This window comes from Electrophorus electricus, chromosome 9, assembly GCF_013358815.1.
Source record: "Electrophorus electricus isolate fEleEle1 chromosome 9, fEleEle1.pri, whole genome shotgun sequence".
Lineage (NCBI taxonomy): Eukaryota > Metazoa > Chordata > Actinopteri > Gymnotiformes > Gymnotidae > Electrophorus > Electrophorus electricus.
Window position 1 is genome coordinate 13573963 of NC_049543.1, and position 6000 is coordinate 13579962.

The following is a 6000-nucleotide window of genomic DNA, read 5'->3' on the forward strand; positions in this document are numbered from 1 at the left end:
ATAAACAATAGGCTCGAACATTAATGAGGTATACTGAGATAAAAGCGAAATAAAAACTCATGGTTAAAGCAAATTAAAATAGTTACAACTGATTACGCGGTCATTTATATTTTTTCTGTTTGACTTCTCACAACGCTCAAACGACAAACATTTACCTCACAACGCCCTTTAACACTAGAAACGTCACTAGAAACGTCGCTAGCTCTCTCTCTCTCTCTCTCTCTCTCTCTCTCTCTCTCTCTCTCTCTCTCTCTCTCCTCTCTCTCTCTCTCTCTCTCTCTCTATATATATATATATATATATATATAATATATATATATATATATAAATCAGTCAGCATATACAGGTTAAAACACTTAAACCAATAAATGTTTTTAAAAATTAAACATAAGTGTTAACCACTTATAGTTAGACTGTCACGAACAGGCTACATAATATCCAATAAAAAATAATATTTAATACATTAAAAAAGATGTTTGACTGGATATAGGACTCGTAGCAGATTGTTCCCTATTATTATTATTATTATTATTATCATAAATAAAAAGAAATAAAGGTTGCTTACTTGGCTTACTCGATGCTGTCTGACACCAGCTGCAATGAGAGGCACTGTGGAGTGTACAAAGCCTGAGAAAAGCTTCATATACTTTGCACTGTCCACGAGTGGCAAGGCTTTGCACTCATATCTCTGTTAGTTTATAACAGGCTAGCTATATGACTACATTTCTCCTGTAAAATAATTTAGCTAACCTCTTCTTTTTCTTTGGTCAACCACATCAACCCCAACAGCCTCAACTACCCCGCAGCCAGTTACATTTAATTTTATGTTTAAACAGGATTTAACATCATTTCACAGAATTTCAGGTTTTCATCAGACTTTGAGAATATAATTTTACGTTTAACAGAATTTCTCATTTTAAAGCAGTGTTTAACAAAATTTCTCATTATTTATCAGTCTATCAACATTATCAACAGCCAAACAGCCTTTTATTCAATTTTAGCTGCTTCATTTAACAGTATTGAAGAATTTCAGCAGTATTCCAGGACTTTTAATCAGTGATTTTCATCATTTAGCAATATTTTTCCAGTTATCAACTTTAGTTCAGCCAAAACAGCCCTTTTCTTCTATTTAGCTGCTTTGTCAAGCCAACATGATGTTCGTTCCCAAACTTTGCCTTTCTAGTTCTTATTATTTTTCTACTGGAATTTTGACTGCTAACATGTCCCGCAGTTTTAGAGATATTGACATGGGACCAACACCAGAATGTTCAGTCTGATCGGGAAAGATGTATTTGTACTTAAATGTTTGATTGGAAGACCGGTCTCCATGTAGCAAACGTTTTTCAGTTTTTTCCAATAGAAAAAATTGGTTACGCACTAACAGCGTACACACTACTTGTTATCGATCAATTGGGACTCCAACTGGGACAACCACTTAACCACTTAGCAACAATATAGCAACCACCTGGAATGCCATAGCAACCACTTAGCATTTGCATTTCAGTCACCTGGCATACCATGGCAACCATGTACCAAGACCATAGCAACCACTTGGTAACATCCTTGCAACCACCTTGGAGTCCATAGCAATCAACTAGCAAGACCATAACAATGAGATGGTAGCACCCTAGCAACCACTCGGGACTCCATAGCAGCCACTTATTAACACCCTTGCAAGCACCCACCAAGACCAGAGCAATCACTTGGTAACACCTGGTACTCCAAAGCAACCAGCTTGTGAAACCATAGGAGCCACTTCATAACATCCTAGCAACCACCTGGGATACCATAGCAACCACCCGTGATTTCATAGCAACCACTTGATAACATCCTAGCCACCACCTAGCAATACCATATTAACCATATTGGTAATACCCTAGCAACCACATAACAACTACCATATATCCACATATCCATATATACATTTTACATTGTGTATATATACATATTATACATATATTGTACATACATTGTTATATATATATTTTTGTATATATATAGATATATATTTCCTTATCTACCCCTGTTTTTTTTCCCTCAGTTTGGACAGAGCACTCTCAAACCATTTCACTGTGAGTTATACCGTGTATGACTATGTGTCACGGTTGGTCAGCCAGTTCGCAGGGGAGACACACCCACCCCTGCTAGGGACTACTCATCGCACCTGCCCCGTTCACAATCCCCTGATTACTAATTGCGTTTACCTATTTCCCATTCACTCCCTGCTCTATTTTTACCCCCAGATCCGAAGAGATGGAGCTGCACATTAGCGGTCCTATTGCGTCAAGCCGAACTATGCTTAATTGATTGTCTAGAGGAAGACTAAACAATAAGTGCTAGAGTTTGTTAAACAAAATAAAAAATACCCTACAATAAGTACTAATTAGCCAGTCAATATGGGAGCAGGGTCTGTTGCCCTTTAAATATTCTGCAAATAGATGGGTCTTCAGGATGGATATATGCTAATATGATGAGCATATAATAAAGTATAGGCTATGTGTCAAGCATGAATAAAGACTTATCCCAGTTATGCGCTGATTAATGAAATGTGTCACCTTCTTTATTCTCCAGGGTTCATGATGAAGTGGAGAGCACTCCTTTACTGTTTCTGTCTCTGTCTGGTCTTGGCTGTTGCCACTGATCCAAGCATTAAGAAGCATTAATGACCTGAGAAACACCATGTTTGGTAAAAAATACCCACAACTTGGTCTGTTTCTGCTGTATTTTTTTGAAGTTAATGAAGTTACAATCAATCAAAACGACATTATTTGCTTTAATGCCATGGATCCGACTCGGGGAGATTATGGCTTTCATCACTATGGTAACTATGAGATTATCAACAACACAAAAGTATTTCCCGAGTTATCCTGGAACACAAAGAAGGCATACTATACTTTGGGCAGCCTCAAAAATCAAGTTGTGAGAAAATTTCCTGGCTATTTCAAACACCTGTACAGTATTAGTACGAACAACAAATACTGAAAAATCCTAAGAATCCTAAGAAAAGAAAGTTTGGTGAACATGTCAAAGACTACAGTATACTAAGCAAGCAAGATCTTTTGAGAAACATAGACAGAATTGTGATTCAGATTTCAAAGAATAATCATGTGCGTGATCAAAGAATGTATAGATGTATAGAAAAAGTATACATCTCACAGCATTATGAGGACAGAAACCAAAGTTCTGGCTATGACCCAGACAACACCTACCAGGTCAGTCCAGAACTCTTGAGGGAGATTCAAGGCCTTAATGCATTAATGTTACCAAATCTTTACCATGATTTGCAAATCACAGGTTCATACCCTCAAGGTTTCTCACAGCTTCTGGATTTGGTTGAGTTTAATTGTAGTGACTGGGTAAATGTCCTTTCCTGCAAACTTTCACGAAATCATGGCCATTCACGTGACACAACACCCCAGTGTAAGGACTAGAGTACAATGAAACTGATGGTGAAATCTACATTTGATGGGTGTACAAGGATTATGTGGAGTGGGATAGCGGAGAGCCTGGAAATAGGAATAAGTCTTATTCGTGATGAAACTGATGAAACATTTCACATTTACCTGCTTAAAGGAGGATCTTCTGGAACTATTTACACTAAAATCCCCCTAAATTCTGGCCTTCAAGTGGCTCTTTATAAGGTTGATAAAGGCCTTTTTTCCTCATCCTACTTCATATGGGCCCAGAGTATGACGAAGCCAATGGGGTTCTACCCACTAGAATGAAAGGTTTTCATGCCATCTTAGAGCTCTATACTAAAGGAGGACATGCTTGTGCTCAACTCTATATCAGCAAGTGCTTCACTGATTGGCAAAGTGTTTTCTACAACTCTTGGGTTGGATTCTACAACACTACATGGGATGATAATAAAAACTATAAAACCTACCAATGGTCTATATATTTTTAGAAGAGATCAAATCGAGATTACACTGCAGATTATGACATCTATGAGTATGAATCTAGCCTGGCTGTTGGTCCTGGACTACAAGCTCGATTTATGCTGGACAAAAGCTACAAAAGTGAGAAAGCCCGCACCGAACCCTGGGAGAGTTATGATTACAAACTTCAGCTTTACGCTAGAGATGGATACGCTTGTGCTCGACTCTACATCAAGAAGTCCTTCACCAATTGGAAAAAAGTCTTCAAGAACTCATGGGTGGGATTCTACGCAAGTTCCCTGGATAATAATCACAGTTATCAAACATATCAGTGGAGCATAAAGTTGAAATAGAATTTAAATAATGTTTACTTGAAGAATTATGACTATGAAATTTATGAATATAAGTCCAGTTTGGCTATTGGACGTGGGGTGCAGATTCGATTCATGCTGGACACAGGCTACGACAATGAGACAGTCCGCACTGAACCCTGGTAGGGCGCAACCAATTCTCAGTTATGCATCATTGCATAACATCATGGAATGTTTTTTTTAAAAGGATATATACAAGGTCTTTATACATTATACATTTTGATAAGGAAATATCAAAATACATAATTATGTACACTTGTAGTACTTGTTTCAAAGGTTTATTAGTTTCAGAGCTTAAAATGTTAAGGTAAAATCAGTTACAAATGATATTATATAGTTATAATAATACAGTTATGATTTACTCTGATCTTCAAATTCAGTACTGCTTTAAGTACTGAGCAGCTGGATTGTGACTGCAAGATGATGTAACTGACTACTGTTAGAATGTCATGAAAAAGATTAATACAAATGTTATAATTCATTTATGATTTTCTTAAATATTTTGCCAGTGAAATATTAATACTGTTCTTGAACATTGATTGCAAGAGATAATGATAACTACTAATTTCTACAACCGTATGTCCAGTTGTGTCTGAAACTACTAGGAGATCCTAATTAAGTAGTTAGAAATGTACTGAAAGTCAATACATCAAGATGGAATATCAGCATTATACTTATATGTAAAATAATAATAACATAACTAAAGAAATTAAAATAGCAAAAGAAACTTCTGAGAAATGCACAACCGTCTTTTACATGATTTTAAAATATTACTCTCTGACACCTTTCTGTATGATTTAACGTAAATGGAAGTTTATTTTTGCAAATGCACATACTGATTACTCATACTGATCATTAAGATGTAAAAATTCATTAAACAATAAGGAAGAAAATAATTGGTTTGCAGTTTTAATATGTTTCATGTGCATTGCAATCAAATTGAAGATGAGGTGAGAATAACTAGAGCTAATGGATAATAACACAACAAACTGTGAAACACCTGATGATGTGTCACTGATGTGCAATTATAAAAGAACAACCTTTAAACTCACAAACACAAACCAGCTGTCTGTTCTATTGTAGCTTCACAGATTCATAATTTGGTTTCCTATGTTAATATATTCACATTGTTCATATTGAGTTCACATTTATAGCTTGTGTGACTGCATAAACATTTATCAACAATTGATCACCTTAATATATGATTAACATATAGAACTAGAGGGTGGTGACATCAGTATGTGGTTATAAAAGAACATCTGTAATGTGTGTGTGGTGGAGAAGTGTGTGTATGCGTGTGTGTGTGTGCGTGTGTGTGTGTGTGTGCTTAGCTCCCTAGTCTGGAATGTTGAATAAAACAACATTTATTCCCTTTTTTTTACTCACATACTACACTTGCAATAATATAAATTGCCTCTGCAATGCCCATGTTGGAGAAAAAGATTAGAATGCAGATGTGAAGAAGGTTCTGCAGAACAAAGTGTTCATGATGCACTTGTTGGAAAGACCGTCCCTGAAGGCAGGTATCATCAAGGATTGGCGACAGTACATTCCTGCTCACACAGATATGTACACAAATGGATGCATATTAATACACACACGTACTAATGCACAACAACCCAGATCAACACATGTACATGTGCACAATCTTGTCCACACATGTACAAACACATGAGGTGACATATATATATATATATCAACTTCATTTTTTCTTGCTTCGTGAAATGGCATATCTTCAGTTTTGCTGATAT